This window comes from Odocoileus virginianus, chromosome 31 (genome assembly GCF_023699985.2).
Source record: "Odocoileus virginianus isolate 20LAN1187 ecotype Illinois chromosome 31, Ovbor_1.2, whole genome shotgun sequence".
Lineage (NCBI taxonomy): Eukaryota > Metazoa > Chordata > Mammalia > Artiodactyla > Cervidae > Odocoileus > Odocoileus virginianus.
Window position 1 is genome coordinate 16,490,511 of NC_069704.1, and position 19,000 is coordinate 16,509,510.

Below are 19,000 nucleotides of genomic sequence, written 5' to 3' on the forward strand. Positions count from 1 at the left end.
AGGTGTACATGTGCATGTGTGATCACTTGGTCAGTTGTATCCAACTCTTTGGGACCCCATGGACGGCAACCCCCAGGCTCCTTAGCCCATGGAATTTTCCAGGAAAGAATACTGGAGTGGGTACCGTTGCCTACTCCACAGGATCTTCCTGACCTGGAGATCAAAACTGCGTCTCTTGTGTCTCCTGCACTGGCAGGGGGATTCTTTATCTCTAGCGCCACATGGGAAGCCCACCACAAAGGTAGCTACTAATCTGCAATACTGCTTTCTATCCACTGAGTGGCAGGCCTTTCACTTTGGGAAGTCATAACAATAACTTTTTAAAAACCATGAAGTGTCCATGATGAGGAAGTTTCACATTAGAGGAGCCAATTTCACTTCTAATCTTTAGTATCTGGTTAGGTATTTTCATTCTAAAGTTATTTTTATAGGGATTTGATAACTATGCATTTTCAAATTATAGTGTAATAATGTATGACATTTAAGACAAAATATGTTTAATTTTAACTCTACTTTTTAATGGTCCTCATTATCAAGGAGGATTAACTAAAGAGCATCAATTGCCCTGAATTCAATCAGTACAATGAAATGCTGGCAAATGAGATTTAAGTGATAAACCAATTGAATTATATACTCAACTCTTTAGATTCAGTGTGTATCTAATAGTACGCATTAATGTGGTGACTTGAAAATAATAACTTGGCTTACATTTCTTACACTGGAAACTAAAATCTTTTTCTGTAAACATCATTTACACCTGTAACATAAACTATTACACTAAAAATATTCTCCATGTGTAACAAGTACAAATTTACCTACTTAACGATCTGATGTTATTAAAAGGGCTATCTCTAGTGTTCATCAGTGTAAGGACTGCCAAAACTGCAGTCACCCACTGGTGCCGTGGCCTCTGGATGTCTATGGTTACCGGTCCTTCAAGTTAGTATTCATCTCTGTTCAAGAGTATCAGGTACCATTAAATCAAAGGATAATAGAATTGTGCAAGCTGAATGGACTCTTTAAAAAAAGTAACTTTGGTTGTGAGTCAAATAAAACAGTTCTGAACAGTTTAAACAAAGTGAGGGATTTGGCTACCAGGCTACCAGGGAATCAGCCATCAATCCCCCAAAAGAACAAAAAGTTGGGCATTTCTGAGGCTGGCAGCAGCAGGTGGGTGTGGGCTGCTCTTAGTTACTAACGATAGTCAATGTCAACATTGTTTAGTCTCTGTGTCCCCAATTCAATACTGCCAGGAAAGAAAGCCTGCTCTCTCCTGGGACACATGCCCTCTCCTGGTTAATCACCTCGGAGGGATGCTGGGTCACTTCCCTAGGTATCGGAGGCAGTGTCCTGAGAATGGATGGAGTCACACAGCCATCACAAGAGGTGTCTATTACAATCATTTTTAGGCCATTTATTTCAGAGAAGGCAACTCAGAGGTAGATCGAGATCACAAAGGCAGGCAGTGACAGACCAGGATTTGTTATTATCTTGCTATAATCAATCTCCCTACTGGGCTTTCTCTGGTCCCATACAACCCAAATGGTTCTCCTAAAGTTGCCTTTTACTGACAGATCTAGCATCCCCACAGCAATGAAAATGCTACCAGATGAGAGCAAGAAAGACCTACTAGGAGTCAGGGCTGTGGGTCAACAGCCAGGATTAAAGGAGTTTGTAGTTTCCAGCGTAACCAGTGTGAAGAGGCTGAACTCAGTGAGGCCATCAGGAAGTGGATTTATTATCCTCCAGACAAAGCCCCCAACCTTTATGTCAGCAAATTCCATGACTTCCTCATCATTTAAGATACTAAAAAGTTAAAAGTCCAATCCAGTTAAAATGTCAATGTTGCATCTAATTCAGAGCTTTTCCCCAGTCCCTCAGCTCAGGTCTGCCTGGCCCAGAGCCTTGCAGTGGGGGAAAGGGGCATGGGGTGGTCTTTCAGCCTTTCCTGATCTTCTGTCCCTTACGCCTTCTGTGTCCTCCAGGGTCAAGGTATCAGATAAGGAAATTACAGAAAAATTGCTTCTCGGCCTTTTGGCTAAGATCAAGTGTAGGAAATTACAGAAAAGGAACAAAAGGCTTTCTAGTTCACAAGTGTTTGTTATAGTTTTTTTTTTTCTTTTTGCTATAGATACTCTCTACAGCAGGCTCCCAGAGCTGACTCATTCATGGGGTACATCTGTGAGTGTCACAAAGATACCATGGACATCTGGATAGCATGTTTTCCCCATCACCTGAAGTTATGGCAAAGACCATCAGATGGCTAACCCAACAGGCATATCCAACTTTGTATGCTGAGTTAAAACATTAATGTTTTTTCCAGTCTCTCAGCAAGGGGTGGCCATGTGTTAGAATATTGGCAAATGAAAATTAAGTATATCTGTTTGACATGCTTCCAAAGACAAAGTGAAGAAGAATGAAGTTGAAGGACTGACACCACACAATCTTTTTTGTTGTTGTTTTGTTTTTTGTTTTTTTTTTCATTTATTTTTATTAGTTAGAGGCTAATTACTTCACAACATTGCAGTGGGTTTTGTCATACATTGACATGAATCAGCCATGGAGTTACATGTATTCCCCATCCCGATCCCCCCTCCCACCTCCCTCCCCACCCGATTCCTCTGGGTCTTCCCAGTGAACCAGGCCCGAGCACTTGTCTCATGCATCCCACCTGGGCTGGTGATCTGTTTCACTACAGATAATATACATGCTGTTCTTTCAAAACATCCCACCCTCGCCTTCTCCCACAGAGTCCAAAAGTCTGTTGTGTACATCTGAGTCTCTTTTCTGTTTTGCATATAGGGTTATCGTTACCATCTTTCTAAATTCCATATATATGTGTTAGTATGCTGTAATGTTCTTTATCTTTCTGGCTTACTTCACTCTGTATAATGGGCTCCAGTTTCATACATCTCATTAGAACTGATTCAAATGAATTCTTTTTAACGGCTGAGTAATATTCCATGGTGTATATGTACCACAGCTTCCTCATCCATTCGTCTGCTGATGGGCATCTAGGTTGCTTCCACGTCCTGGCTATTATAAACAGTGCTGCAATGAACATTGGGGTTCACGTGACACCACACAATCTTAAGGCTTACTGTACATCTATAATAATCAAGACAGCGTGGTATTGGGAAGAGACAAACAAGTGGATGAAAATAATGTGGCTTCTCTTATTAAAGTGTCTATGCCCTTGAGACAGGCCCTTCTCTTTTTTTTTCTGCCTTGAGCTGGGACATGCCCTGTGACCATGGAAGAAGGGTCAAGAAAATAGTAGATAGCTGACAGTATCAGCTGACAGTATCTCTCAGACTTGCTGCTATGCCAGAAAAAAATGATCCTTTATCTATTAAAATAGAGTCTAAATTGGCTTGGGGAAGGGAGCACCTCCTTCCTCACAGAGAAAGGAGTAGAAGAGCACAGCACCCTTAACCGTTTGAATTCCCTTCTGTGAATTTTCTCTCAGATTTTTATCTCTTACTGGTTTTTATCTTTAACTAAGTCGCCCTTGCACAGCCTAGCTCTTCTCTTTAGAATGTGAAGGTAACATCCTTTGTCTTTAGAGCTCTACCTGGAATTCCATTATAATAAATCCCAATTAAGGGCTCCCCTGGTGGTCCAGTGGTTAAAAGTCCACCTTGCAATGCAGAGGACACTGGTTCAATCCCTGATCCAGGAAACTCCCGCATGCTTCATTAACAACTAAGCCAGTGAGGCACAACTACTGAGCCTGCGTTCTGGAGCCTGCAAGCCCCAACTACTGAGTCCATGTGCAGAAAGTACTGAAACCCACACGCCCTAGATCCTGTGCTCCACAACAAGAGAAGCCACAGCAATAAGAAGCCCGCACACGGCAACTGGAGAGTAGCCCCAACTCTCCACAACTAGAGAAATCCCAGCTGCAGCAATGATGACCCGGCACAACCAAAAATAAATAGATAAATAAATATTTTTAAAATTTCAATTAACATCTTTTTATACTAAAGACAGGCAAATAGAAGAAATTTTTAAAGAGAGGTGAGTGAAGTTTAAAGGAAAATGCATGTAGCTAAAGCTAGAAGCTCACAAAATGTCAGTGATCTGTGTAAATGATTAAATGATCTGTGTAAATGATTAAACCAAAATATTAGTAAAAAGAACACAATGTGCACCTGATATTTGGGCAAACAAAAGGAATCTCACCTACCTAAAGAGGCATAAATGTGTCCAAATGACAGGGAGTTCCAGAAGTATAAACAGAGCCAATGCAGTCGCAGGTGGGTTCTGACCCATAATTATGGAAAGAAGTCATTTTAATGGAAAGCTGTCCATATATGACAACTGACAAATAAACACATTGCTTCAGCCCCAAGCTGTCCAGATTTTATACAGAAAAAAAATCTACATTGGGGCTTCCCCAGTGGTTCAGCGGTAAAGAATCCAACTACAATGCAAGAGGATTGCAAGAGATGCAGGATTGATCCCTGGATTGGGAGGATCACCTGGAATAAGAAATAGCAACCCAGTCCAGTATTCTTGCCTGGGGAAATCCCATGGACAGAGGAGTCTGGCAGGTTGCAGTCCATTGTTTGCAAAGAGTCAGACATGACTGAACAACGAAACAACATCTACATTACATATCTCCTGAGTTTATTTTTTAAGTCAATGTTCAGTTAGTGGAACTGTATGTATATCTCTAAAATGGTGTCTATCTACAGATATAACATATATTCCAGGGATTGCATCAAGCACTGTATGTTCCTTCAATGTGTAAATCTGTGTCAGTTGTGGAAGATGTAAACTCTCTAAAATGTAAAAATCTCTTAGCATTTATTATCTATGAAGCCAAGTATTCTTACAGTTTTGTATACAAAAATAGAAATATTTCCTTAGTTTAAAAAAAGCTATATAGAATATTTTTAATATTAGCACTTCTTATAGGCATTAAAATTATCTTACAAGGGGATATAGGTTTGGGTCGACTCCAGGAGTTGGTGATCGACAGGGAGGCCTGGTGTGCTGTGATTCATGGGGTTGCAAAGAGTCGGACACGACTGAGTGACTGAACTGAACTGAACTGAATAAGGGGATAATTTCTCAAAATGTTTAACCATGGAAAACTATTTTTTCCCCTCCAAACAGTTCAGAAAACTGGAAATCCAGCTTGAGAACCCTGTACAAAGTTTTTCCTATCTCCACTATAGTCAGTTGTACCATCAGGTTATCTATAATGTTCATTTACTCAATACCTATGTATCCTATCTTTCAGATTAGTCCCATCGGATCATAAGGCCAAAGTCTTTCCCTCCATCTCTTCAGCTACCTTTCTGTTAGGCTTAGCCAGACATAAGTAACATACCAAATTATATTCTTGACTTTATATCAAGGAGGTCATTTGGGAAACTCTCTCATCTTGGGAGAAGGTATACAAGGGTGGTAACAGAATCCACAGGCTCTAGAGTTAGACATTCTACTTACCATGTAACCTTATAAAAAGCAGTTGCTAGATCTCTGTAAGCTTCTGTCTTCATCTTTAACCTAGGAATAACAATAGTTACTTAACAGTGTTGTTTTCAAAATTGAGAGCATATCACAGATACAGAAAATAAACTAGAGGTTACCAGTGGGGGGAGGAGCAATATTCGGGTGAGGAAGTGGGAGGTACAAACAATTGGGTGTAAGATAGGCTGCAAGGATATATTGTACAACACAGGGAATGTAGCCAATATTTTGCAGTCACTATAAATGGAGTGTAACCTTTGAAAATTACATAAGACATTTAAAGGGAAACAAACAGGAAAAACCAAACCAACCTGATAAGCAGAACCTAAGGAAAAATTAAAAGAGCATATGCATGAATTGCTTAGCCCAGTACCTGACACATGGTACCTGCTCAATAAATTTTAGTTATGACTCTTCTATGATATTTAGATCTCTTAAGAGGAACTTGGAAGTCCCTTTCCTACTGCTTTTCTAACTTCTAAAGTTTATAAATTACACTAACTTTAGAGACATAGTGGTTAAGGGTGCAGTTGCTAAGCCAGATGTCCTGAGTCAAATCCTCATTCTGGCTCTTGCTCACCGAATTACCTCACACAAGTTTCTCTATACCTCAGTTTTCTCATTTCTAAAATGGTGAAAATAACTCATGCAGTTTTGTGAGGATTAAATATTTTAAGACATGTAAAGAACAGTGCCTACCAAATAGAAATCCCATAAATGTTAGTTGTTATTATTCAAAATTTACTTACCCAACATCATAAGTAGTTTAGTTTTCTCTTATCATGAATACAATTCAATTTGGACTTAATTTCATAGAAAATACCTACATATAAAAGCATTCAAATTTGTGTTATAGTATACTGACCTGAGCATGCACACACGCTGCAACAAGATAACAATAGAACTGTCTCCTGCTTTCATATTTTTATTACTTTAATAGTAAAACACGCCAGAAGAATCATGTTAATAAATATAAAATGCATAGAAATACGGCTGCCTTGCTTAGTTCTTTGTTATACATAAATGTTACCTATATGATATTAGATTATGTTTCAGCAGTTTGTTTTTTTTTATTTTCCTTTGAGATTAACACACTAATATTAAACATATGAGGGCTTCCCTGGTGGCTCAGATGGTAAAGAATTCACCTGTAATGCAGGAGATGTGGGTTTGATCCCTGGGTCAGGAAGATCCCTTGTATGAGGGTATGGCAACGCACTCCAGGATTCTTGCCTGGAGAATCCCCGTGGATAGAAAAGCCTCGTGGGCTACTGTACATGGGATTGCAAAGAGTCGGACACGACTTAGTGACTAAGCACACAGCACGTATTGACCTAAATAATGATCAGAATAATCAGTGTGCAATAAAAAAGGGTGCAGGCTTACTAAAGTTCAGTAAAATGTCCTTAGCATTCCAAGATGCCTGCCAATGCAGGAGATGCAGGTTCGATCCCTGGGTCAGGAAGATTCCCTGGAAAAGAAAATGACAACCCACTCCAGTATTCTTGCCTGGAAAATTCCATGGACAGACGAGCCTGGTGGGATACAGTCCATGGGGTCGCAAAGAGTCAGACACGACTGAGCACACATACACCCATTCCAAGAACAAGTACAGGCGTTTCTCCTTTACTTGTCTCCTTTTTGATTTTGTGTTGTTTTTTCTTCTTATTTCTTTCTCTTTAGCACTACACTTCATAATAATAATGTGCACCCAAATAAAAATAATGCTTCCCTGAATACATGAAGAAAACGCTATTGCTTTAACCAAAGGCTTTTTTTGAGGTTTTCTAGTTCTCTTATCACATTCTCTCATACTTCCCTTGTGGCCCAGATGGTAAAAGCATCTGCCTACAATGCAGAAGACCCGGGTTCAATCCTTGAGAAGGAAATGGCAACCCACTCCAGTATTCTTGCCTGGAAAACCCCACGGATGGAGGAGCCTGGTAGGCTACAGTCTGTGGGGTTGCAAAGAGTCAGACACGACTGAGTGACTTCACTTAATCACATTCTCTCAGTCATAAGTCATATATATTGAAATCTACTAGTTCAGTTCAGAAAAAGTCATTAGCAGGACCTCCAATCCTCTAAATTCATCTTTTATATGCCAGTGTTAAAAAAAGAAGAAGAGTTATCCAGGGCATATTCTAAAGAAGAGCTAGGAACATTCACTCCCAGACAGAGGTTAAGACTGGGCCAACAGTTGTTGCAAATTCACAACTGAGACAGACTAAGGATAAAATTAGACATGGGAATGTTGAGACTGGTTCATTAGAGTGAGCAACTGGCAAGTTTGCTCAGTGAGATTGTAACTGAGACTAAGAAATCCAACCTGAGAACCAGATGAGGTTTAGTCAGAAGGCATAAGCAGGAATAAAGTCAAACATTACCAGAGCAAAAATGTCAGGTGAAAAAAGTCAAGCTAATGAAGCAAGAAACACATGGGTAACAAGGTATGAATGACTAGCCATAGTAAAACTCCTGATGTTAACACTTGGCAGGAGTCAAACAAAAATTTCTCCCCGATGAGTGAAAAGTTATACCAAAAAGAACTTGCTATTCAAAAGACGTCTTCACAGAAAAAGCTCTAACTCTAAAAGAAAAAATTGATAAATAGGATTACACTAAGATTAAGAACTTCCAATTACCAAAGGCACTATAAAGAGAATAAAAAGACAAGCACAAAGTAGAAGATACTTGCTGTATGTGTTTATCTCCAACACAGGAGTCTTACCCAGAAAATACAAAGAACTCATATAAGTTAATAAGTACAAGAGAACAAGTATTTTTATTTTTTATTTATTTTTTTAATTTTTATTTATTTATTTTTGTGTGTGTGTGGGTTTTGTCATACATGGACATGAATCAGCCATGGAGTTACATGTATTCCCCATCCCGATCCCCCCTCCCACCTCCCTCTCCACCCCATCCCTCTGGGTCTTCCCAGTGCACCAGGCCCCAGCACTTGTCTCATGCATCCCACAAGGGCTGGTGATCTGTTTCACTATAGATAATATACATTCTGTTCTTTCGAAACATCCCACCCTCGCCTTCTCCCACAGAGTCCAAAAGTCTGTTCTGTACATCTGTGTCTCTTTTTCTGTTTTGCATAGAGGGTTATCATTACCATCTTTCTAAATTCCATATATATGTGTTAGTATACTGTACTGGTCTTTATCTTTCTGGCTTACTTCACTCTGTATAATGGGCTCCAGTTTCATCCATCTCATTAGAACTGATTCAAATGAATTTTTTTTAATGACTGAGTAATATTCCATGGTGTGTATGTACCACAGCTTCCTTATCCATTCGTCTGCTGATGGGCATCTAGGTTGCTTCCATGTCCTGGCTATTATAAACAGTGCTGCGATGAACATTGGGGTGCACGTGTCTCTTTCAGATCTGGTTTCATTGGTGTGTATGCCCAGAAGTGGGATTGCTGGGTCATATGGCAGTTCTAGTTCCAGTTTTTTAAGAAATCTCCACACTGTTCTCCATAGTGGCTGTACTAGTTTGCATTCCCACCAACAGTGTAAGAGGGTTCCCTTTTCTCCACACCCTCTTCAGCATTTATTGCTTGTAGACTTTTGGATAGCAGCCATCCTGACTGGCGTGTAATGGTACCTCATTGTGGTTTTGATTTGCATTTCTCTGATAATGAGTGATATTGAGCATCTTTTCATGTGTGTGTTAGCCATCTGTATGTCTTCTTTGGAGAAATGTCTGTTTAGTTCTTTGGCCCATTTTTTTGATTGGGTCATTTATTTTTCCAGAATTGAGCTTCAGGAGTTGCTTGTGTATTTTTGAGATTAACCCTTTGTCTGTTGCTTCATTTGCTATTATTTTCTCCCAATGTGAGGGCTGTCTTTTCACCTTACTTATAGTTTCCTTTGTTGTGCAAAAGCTTTTAAGTTTCATTAGGTCCCATTTGTTTATTTTTGCTTTTATTTCCAATATTCTTGGGGGTGGGTCATAGAGGATCCTGCTGTGATTTATGTCGGAGAGTGTTTTGCCTATGTTCTCCTCTAGGAGTTTTATAGTTTCTGGTCTTACATTTAGAACTTTAATCCATTTTGAGTTTATTTTTGTGTATGGTGTTAGAAAGTGTTCTAGTTTCATTCTTTTACAAGTGGTTGACCAGTTTTCCCAGCACCACTTGTTGAAGAGGTTGTCTTTTTATCATTGTATATCCTTGCCTCCTTTGTCGAAGATAAGGTGACCATAGGTTCGTGGATTTATCTCTGGGCTTTCTATTCTGTTCCATTGATCTATATTTCTGTCTTTGTGCCAGTACCATACTGTCTTGATGACTGTGGCTTTGTACTATAGTCTGAAGTCAGGCAGGTTGATTCCTCCAGTTCCATTCTTCTTTCTCAAGATTACTTTGGCTATTCGAGGTTTTTTGTATTTCCATACAAATTGTGAAATTATTGCTGTTCTGTATAGTTCGGGGGTTTTGGGAGTGAAAAATTTCCGTTGTTTTGTGTGCCTTTGATTTTATAGGTATGCATGTTGGGCAAATATATTGTATTTATTCTTTGTGTGTGAATAGCATTTTTCAATTTTATTGATTTTTCAATCTATGATACGAATGAGGTTTCTCGTGTGTTTGTGTCTCTTTGAATTTCTTTTTTCATTTTTATTAGTTTTCTGTATAGTCTTTTGGTTTTTTAGAGGATATATCTCCAAGAGTTTTCATTCTTTTGTTCCTATTGTGGATTCTTTCCTTCTTTTCTCCTTTCTGTTTCTTTCATTGTTGAGTGTATGGAATGGGCAAGGGCTTTTCCTGTAGGGTGTTTAATTTTTACCCATGAACCTGTTTAGCTTTATATTCATTGATTGAGATTCCTTCTATTTTTTCTGGAGAGTTTTTAAAAGGGTTTATCTATGTAAGGTCTCATGCATCTATTGCAAAAGCAGAGGTTTTCATCTTCAATTTTTTATTGTGTCCTTTTACTTCTTTTTCTTGCCGCTATTGCCTGTGCATCCAAAAGCCCACTGACTTATGTTTTAATATAGTTGTGGATCTGGGCAGAATTTGTAGGTTGTTCATCTTGTTCAGGGGATATTGCCTTTAAGTTTTCTATTTTGAGGCATCTTGCTGTTTTGGAATTAGGGTTTTGGTCATAGTTGAGGTAATGTTCCTTCTTCTTGCATTTTCTGGAAGAGTTTTAATTTACTTAAATTTTGGTGTTGTTGAATCTGGTCCAGGCTTTCTTTCTAGATCTATTGATATACATTTATGGGATTTTTCTTTGATTCTGTTAAGTGGTTTATTTACTCTGTTAGTTTGCGAATTTTTTAAGAATTTGTCATTTCCTTGGGCATAAAGCTGACTGGTAGATGTATCATTATTTTTATTATGTGTTGTTGGATTCTCTATTTTCATTTCTAATTTTGTTAAATTTGGATTTTTCTCTTTGTTTCATCAGTCTGATATGGTCTGTAGTTTTTTGTCATTTGTTCCAGCTTTTGTTTATTAGGGGGGATGGTGGCCTCATCAGAGACATGGTTGGGAATGTTTACACCTTCTCTCGTTGAATTTTTGAATCAGTTTAGTAAGATGGATGTTAACGGGCCTCTTCTCGTAAAAAATAAATTTTGTATACAAATTAGGCTTGAAGATTGGTACCGGGTTTTTTTGCTGGAAAAGATTCTAATTACAGTTTCAGATTTTACTTGTTGGGGGGTGAGGTGGGATCTTTCAAAAAGATTTCTTATATTATCCTAGGTTGTTTGGGAATAATACTTTTTAGAGAAAGTCCCATTTCACTGAAGACTGAATCGTGTTTGGAGAGGAGCGTGGAGTGGTCTCTTATGGCCCTTGTATTTCAGGTGGTTGTGGCGGGTGGAGTGGGACTGATTGGGGATTCATGTCTAATCTTTGTAATTTGTATCTGTATCTCTTTGTTTGTAAAGTAATTGCTAATGGTTTAATTATTGTTTAATTTTTTCAAAAAAAACCAGCTTTCAGCTTTGTTGATTTTTGCTATGGTCTCTTTAGTTTCTTTTGCATTTATTTCTGCCCTAATTTTTAAGATTTCTTTCCTTCTACTAACCCTGGGGTTCTTCATTTCTTCCTTCTCTAGTTGCTTTAGGTGTAGAGTTAGGTTATTTATTTGGCTTTTTTCTTGTTTCTTGATGTAAGCCTGTAATGCTATGAATCTTCCCCTTAGCACTGCTTTTACAGTGTCCCATAGGTTTTCGGTTGTTGTGTTTTCATTTTCATTCGTTTCTATGCATATTTTGATTTCTTTTTTGATTTCTTATATGATTTGTTGGTTATTCAGAAGCATGTTATTTAGCCTCCATATGTTTGAATTTTTAACAATTTTTTTCCTGTAATTAAGATCTAATCTTACTGTACTGTGGTCAGAAAAGATGACTGGAATGATTTCAATTTTTTTTGAATTTTCCAAGACCAGATTTATGGCCCAGGATGTGATCTATTCTGGAGAAGGTTCCGTGTGCACTTGAGAAAAAGGTGAAGTTGATTGTTTTGGGGTGAAATGTCCTATAGATATCAATTAGGTCTAACTGGCCCATTGTGTCATTTAAAGTTTGTGTTTCCTTGTTAATTTTCTGTTTAGTTGATCTATCCATAGTTGTGAGTGGGGTATTAAAGTCTCCCACTATTATGTGTGTTACTATTAATTTCCTCTTTCATACTCGTTAGCGTTTGCCGTACATATTGCGGTGCTCCTATGTTGGGTGCATATATATTTATAATTGTTATATCTTCTTCTTGGATTGATCCTTTGATCATTGTGTAGTGTCCTTTGTCTCTTCTCACATCCTTTATTTGAAAGTCTATTTTATCTGATATGAGTATTGCGACTCCTGCTTTCTTTTGGTCTCCACTTGCGTGAAATATTTTTTTCCAGCCCTTCACTTTTAGTCTGTATGTGTCTCTTGTTTTGAGGTGGGTCTCTTGTAGACAGCATATATAAGGGGTCTTGTTTTTGTATCCATTCAGCCAAACTTTGTCTTTTGGTTGGGGAATTCAACCCATTTACATTTAAGGTAATTATTGATAGGTGTGATCCCGTTGCCATTTACTTTGTCGTTTTGGGTTCACGTTTATACAACCTTTCTGCATTTTCTATCTAGAGAAGATCCTCTAGCATTTGTTGAAGAGCTGGTTTGGTGGTGCTGAATTCTCTCAGCTTTTGCTTGTCTGTAAAGCTTTTGAATTCTCCTTCATATCTGAATGAGATCCTTGCTGGGTACAGTAATCTAGGTTGTAGGTTATTCTCTTTCATTACTTTAAGTATGTCCTGCCATTCCCTTCTGGCCTGAAGGGTTTCTATTGATAGATCAGCTGTTATCCTTATGGGAATCCCTTTGTGTGTTATTTGTTGTTTCTCCCTTACTGCTTTTAATATTGGTTCTTTGTGTTTGATCTTTGTTAATTTGATTAATATGTGTTTTGGGGTGTGTCGCCTTGGGTTTATCCTGTTTGGGACTCTCTGGGTTTCTTGGACTTGGGTGGCTATTTCCTTCCCCATTTTAGGGAAGTTTTCAGCTATTATCTCCTCGAGTATTTTCTCATGGCCTTTCTTTTTGTCTTCTTCTTCTGGGACTCCTATGATTCGAATGTTGGGGCGTTTCACATTGTCCCAGAGGTCCCTGAGGTTGTCCTCATTTCTTTTGATTCTTTTTTCTTTTATCCTCTCTGCTTCATTTATTTCCACCATTTTATCTTCTACCTCACTTATCCTATCTTCTGTCTCCGTTATTTTACTCTTGGTTCCCTCCAGAGTGTTTTTGATCTCATTTATTGCATTATTCATTTTTAATTGACTCTTTTTTATTTCTTCTAGGTCTTTATTAAACATTTCTTGCATCTTTTCAATCTTTGTCTCCAGGCTATTTATCTGTAACTCCATTTTGTTTTCAAGGTTTTGGATCATTTTTATTATCATTATTCTAAATTCTTTTTCAGGTAGATTCCCTATCTCCTCCTCTTTTCTTTGACTTGGTGGGTATTTTTCTGCCTTTTCATCTTGTTTAGATTGCTGTGTCTGGAGTGAGCTTTCTGTATTCTGGAGGTCTGTGGTTCCTTTTTATTGTGGAGGTTTTACCCAGTGGGTGGGGTTGGACGATTGGCTTGTCAAGGTTTCCTGGTTAGGGATGCTTGTGTCAGTGTTCTGATGCGTGGAACTTGATTTCTTCTCTCTGGAGTGCAATGGAGTGCCCAGTAATGAGTTTTGAGATGGGTCTATGTGTTAGATGTGACCTTGGGCAGCCTGTATGTTGACGTTCAGGGCTATGTTCCTGCGTTGCTGGAGAATTTGCGTGGTATGTCTTGCTCTAAAACTTATTGGCTCTTGGGTGGTGGTTGGTTTCAGTGTAGGTATGGAGGCTTTTGGACGGTCTCTTATTACTTAAAATTCCATGTAGTCAGGAGTTTTCTGGTGTTCTCAGGTTTTGGGCTTAAGTCTCCTGCCTCTGGATTTCAGTTTTATTCTTCCAGTAGTCTCAGGACTTCTCCCACTATACAGCACTGATTAGAAAACTTCTAGGTTAATGGCGAAAAGATTCTCCCCCATGAGGGGCACCCAGAGAGGTTCACAGAATTACATGAAGAAGAGGAGAGGAAGGAGGGAGATAGAGATTAGCAGGAGGAGAAAAAGGGGGACTCAAGAGGAGAGAGACAGATCTACACAGTTGTCTGTTCCCAGAGTGTTCTCCGTAGCCCAGACACCCACAAAGATTCACAGAATTGGATTGGGAAGAGAAGGGGAAAGGAGGAAATAGAGGTGTTCTGAGGTAGAAAATGGAGAGTCAAGATTGGGAGAGAATAATTAACACACTCCTGAATAAAAATGGGAACTGAATATTGGATTCTTAAATGTCCACAATTTATATCATATACTGAAAAACAAAGATTAAAAATCTAGAGTAGAGGTTAGACTCTTAAAAATACTATATTAAAAACAAAAACCAAAACACACACAAAAAATTTTAGAAATATATGTGAAGTTCGGTCTAAAAATAGGGCTTCTCTCTTTTTTTTTGTATGGTTATAGTGTAATGAAAATGAAAATTAAGGAGTAGTAGAGGAGTAATAGAGGACTTTAAAAGGAAGTAATAGAAAAAGAAAAATAGAAAATAGAAGAGAAAAAGGAAAAAAAAAGAAAAAAAAAAAATTTTTTTTTCCTAATTAAAAAAATCGTAAAAATCTATGAAAATGAAAGTTAAGGAGTAATGGGGGAGTAATAGGGAATTTTAAAAGAAAATAAAAGAGAAAAAAGGAAAAAAAAAGGTAAAAATATATCTAGGAATTTCTCTGGAGCTGTTGCAGTCAGTGTGGGTTCAGTTCCGTTTCAGATAGCTCCTCGGTCCAGCTTACACTTCTTGATATCTACAGGCCCCTTCCGGTGTAGTCGGTGTTACCTACAGGGATTTTAATCTGTTGCACCTGTCCCTTCTGAAGTGGTTCCCTTTGTTCGTTTGGCTTCTGTTTGCTGGTCTCTTCAGTGCCTAATTTCCGCCCTGACACAGGCGGGCGGAGGTGGTCTCTTGTTCAGGTTGCTAGTTCTGTCGCGCTGCAGGGAGGGACTGATGCTGCTTTCCCCTCTACGCTGCCCAGGCTCCCGGCTGTTCTATGTGGAGCGTGCCCTGCGCTGCGCGCATGGTTCCAGCCCTCGGGTGTTCCACAAAAGCGCAGAACAAAAAGCTGCGCCTGCGTTTTGTGCCTTCCCCGGCCTGAGCGGCTCAGGCAGCCAGGAGCTTGATGGGTGCACTCTCCCCGGGTGCGGCGCGCCTTCTCCCCTCCGCGATCCCAGTCTCAGTTTCCACCCATACCAGTTGGGTGCATGCGCTTTCTCCCCTCCGTGTCCCCAGCCCCAGTCCCCGCCCGCGCCGGTCGGGTGCCTGCGCCCTGTGTCTCGCCACGACCCTCCCGGCGGATGTCGACCATCCAGAATCTCAGGAGGTCTTTGATTAGAAACTGGAGGCCTGTTTGCAGTGCGGTAGGGGATGTGGTCCTTGGGGCCGAGCCTGCCCCTTTCCCCTCCCCACTGCCTCCAGCCTCTGGCGGGGCTGGGCCGGTCCGCGGCCTGCGAGCTCTTCTCTGGACTTGCTCGGTCCCTTTGTTCTGTGAACGGCCGGCAGTGTGTTCAGGCCGGTTAATTTTCTCTCTCTCATTTGCTGTCCCACAGTTTAAGTTGGTAACTCACAAAAGCTCCCTCCGATTGTCCTCAGGGCACTCAGGCCCTGTCCTTACCCTAAGCAATGCCGCCCGCTCCTCTCCGTTCTGCCCCCACTTGCTGGTGGCAGATGCGGGCGTCTGAGGAACTTTTCTGATGGGAGTTGCTTTTAGGTACGTAATCTGTGGGTTTTATTTATTCTTCCCCTCCCAGTCAGGTTGCCCTCCGAGATTCAAAAACTTCCCCCAGACCCTCCAGTGAGAGGGTTTCCTGGTGTTTGGAAACTTCCTCTATTAAGACTCCCTTCCCGGGACGGATCTCCGTCCTTAGCTCTTTTGTCTCTCTTTTTATCTTTTATATTTTGTCCTACCTCCTTTCGAAGACAATGGGTTGCTTTTCTGGGTGCCTGATGACCTCAGCTAGCGATCAGAAGTTGTTTTGTGAAGTTTGCTCTGCGTTCAGTTATTCTTTTGATGAATTTGTAGGAGAGAAAGTGGTCTCCCCGTCCTATTCCTCCGCCATCTTGGCTCCTCCCGAGAACAAGTATTTTTGAAGTTCATTACAAAACTGAGCAAGAAATTGATCAAGTAATTTACAAAAAGAAAGAAGAAAGTGTCACTCAGTCATGACTGACTCTTTGTGACTGCACAGACTGTAGCCCACCAGGTTCCTCTGTCCATGGAATTCACCAGGCAAGAATACTGGAGTGGGTTGCCATTTCCTTCCTCCAGGGCATCTTCCCAATCCAGGGATTGAACCTGGGTCTCTTGCATGCCAGGTGGATTCTTTACCTTCTGAGCACAAGGGGGCTAATTTACAAAAGAGGATTTACAAATAACCAATAAACATATGCAGACATGCTCAATTTTAATAGTCATCATAGAAAGGCAAATTAAGACTACAAGATACTACTATATGCACATCAAAATGGCTAAAATGAAAGAGATAAAATAACAAGTGCTGCTGAAGATGTTAAGCAAAACTGAATTCTCTTATACTGCTGTTAAGAGTATAATTTGATACAACCACTTTGGAAAACTGGTGGTATGTGCTAAAAGTGAACACAGATATCCTTAGATCCAGAAATTCCATTCCTAAGAGATCATATATTTACCAAAAGATATGTATACAAATGTTCATAGAGGCATGATTTAATATAGCCCAAATGAAAATAACCCAAATGTTCATCAAAATGAATGAATAAATGAATAAATGTTCATCAAAATGAATAAACTATGAATGAATAAAATGAATAAACTCTGTTATATACTTGTAATATATGTGTGTGTGCTAAGACACTTCAGTTGTGTCTGGCTGTTTGTGATCCCATGGACTGTAGCCCACCAGACTCCTCTGTCTGTGGGATTCTTCAGGCAAGACTACTGGAGTAGGTTGCCATGCCCTCCTCCAAGGGATCTTCCCAACTGAGGGACTGAACCCACGTCTCTTATGTCTCCTGCATTGCCAGCTTCTTGACCATTAGCACCACCTGGGAATGAAAATCATGAAATACTGCTTTTGCATCAATATCAATGCATCTCAAACATAATGCTGAAAGAAAAAACCAGAGATTTTTTTTTTTATAAAAAGAATACATTCTGCATGAGTCCATTTCAGTTCAATTCAGTTCAGTCGCTCAGTCGTGTCTGACTCTTTGCGACCCCACGAACCACAGCACACCAGGCCTCCCTGTCCATCACCAACTCCCAGAGTCCACCCAAACCCATGTCCATCGAATCCGTGATGCCATCCAACCATCTCATCCTCTGTCGTCTCCTTCTCCTCCTGCCCTTAATCTTTCCCAGCATCGGGGTCTTTTCCAATGAGTCTACTCTTCACATCAGGTAGCCAAAGTATTGGGGTTTCAGCTTCAACATCAGTCCTTCCAATGAATATTCAGGACTGATATCCTTTAGGATGGACTGGTTGGATCTCCTTTCAGTCCAAGGGACTCTCAAGAGTCTTCTCCAACACCACAGTTCAAAAGCATCAATTCTTCGGCACTCAGCTTTCTTTATAGTCCAACTCTCACATCCATACATGACTACTGGAGAACTATAGCCTTGACTAGACGGACCTTTGTTGGCAAAGTAATGTCTCTGCTTTTTAATATGCTGTCTAGGTTGGTCATAGCTTTCCTTCCAAGGAATAAGCGTCTTTTAATTTCATGGCTGCAATCACCAGCCGCAGTGATTTTGGAGCCCAGAAAAATAAAGTCAGCCACTGTTTCCACTGTTTCCCCATCTATTTGCCATGAAGTGATGGGACTGGATGCCATGATCTTAGTTTTCTGAATGTTGAGCTTTAAGCCAACTTTTTCACTCTCCTCTTTCACTTTCATCAAGAGGCTCTTTAGCTCTTCTTCACTTTCTGCCATAAGGGTGGTGTCATCTGCATATCTGAGGTTATTGATATCTCTCCCGGCAATCTTGATTCCAGCTTGGGCTTCCTCCAGCCCAGCGTTTCTTATGATGTCCTCTGCATATAAGTTAACTGGAGTTTAAAAACAGGCAAAACTAATATATGGAGATAGAAGACAGAGTAATGTAATGGATATTCTTCAAGGCAGGAGTTTTGGTTTTGTTTTATGATATTGAAGCATTCACTGTGAAAATACATAGAGTTGCAATTTTATGATATGTGCATGTTTTATACATATATTATATTTCAAAAATTTTCATTTAAAGAGGAAGAAAGACATCTTCTAACAAACTTACCAGGGCTTGGTAGGCAATCTGGCCTTGACTAGGTTTTCTGTCTCTCCAGAAGAAACCCAGTGTCTCGCCAGTCAGGATGGCTGCTATCCAAAAGTCTACAAGCAATAAATGTTGGAGAGGGTGTGGACAAAAGGGAACCCTCTTACACTGTTGCTGGGAATGCAAACTAGTCCAGCCACTATGGAGAGCAGTGTGGAGATTTCTTAAAAAGCTGGAAATAGAACTGCCATATGACCCAGCAATCCCACTTCTGGGCATACACACCAATGAAACCAGATCTGAAAGAGACACGTGCACCCCAATGTTCATCGTAGCACTGTTTATAATAGCCAGGACATGGAAGCAACCTAGATGCCCATCAGCAGACGAATGGATAAGGAAGCTGTGGTACATATACACCATGGAATATTACTCAGTCATTAAAAAGAATTCATTTGAATCAGTTCTAATGAGATGGATGAAACTGGAGCCCATTATACAGAGTGAAGTAAGCCAGAAAGATAAAGACCAGTACAGTATACTAACACATATATATGGAATTTAGAAAGATGGTAATGATAATCCTCTATGCAAAACAGAAAAAGAGACTCAGATGTACAGGACAGACTTTTGGACTCTGTGGGAGAAGGCAAGGGTGGGATGTTTCAA

At 39.9% G+C, this 19,000-nt stretch overlaps 1 pseudogene; it reads left to right on the forward strand.

Annotated features, from left to right (window-relative positions):
- The first annotated feature begins 2,018 nt into the window (after positions 1-2,018).
- On the forward strand, positions 2,019-2,182 carry LOC139032491 (U2 spliceosomal RNA; annotated as a pseudogene).
- The last annotated feature ends 16,818 nt before the right edge of the window (positions 2,183-19,000 follow it).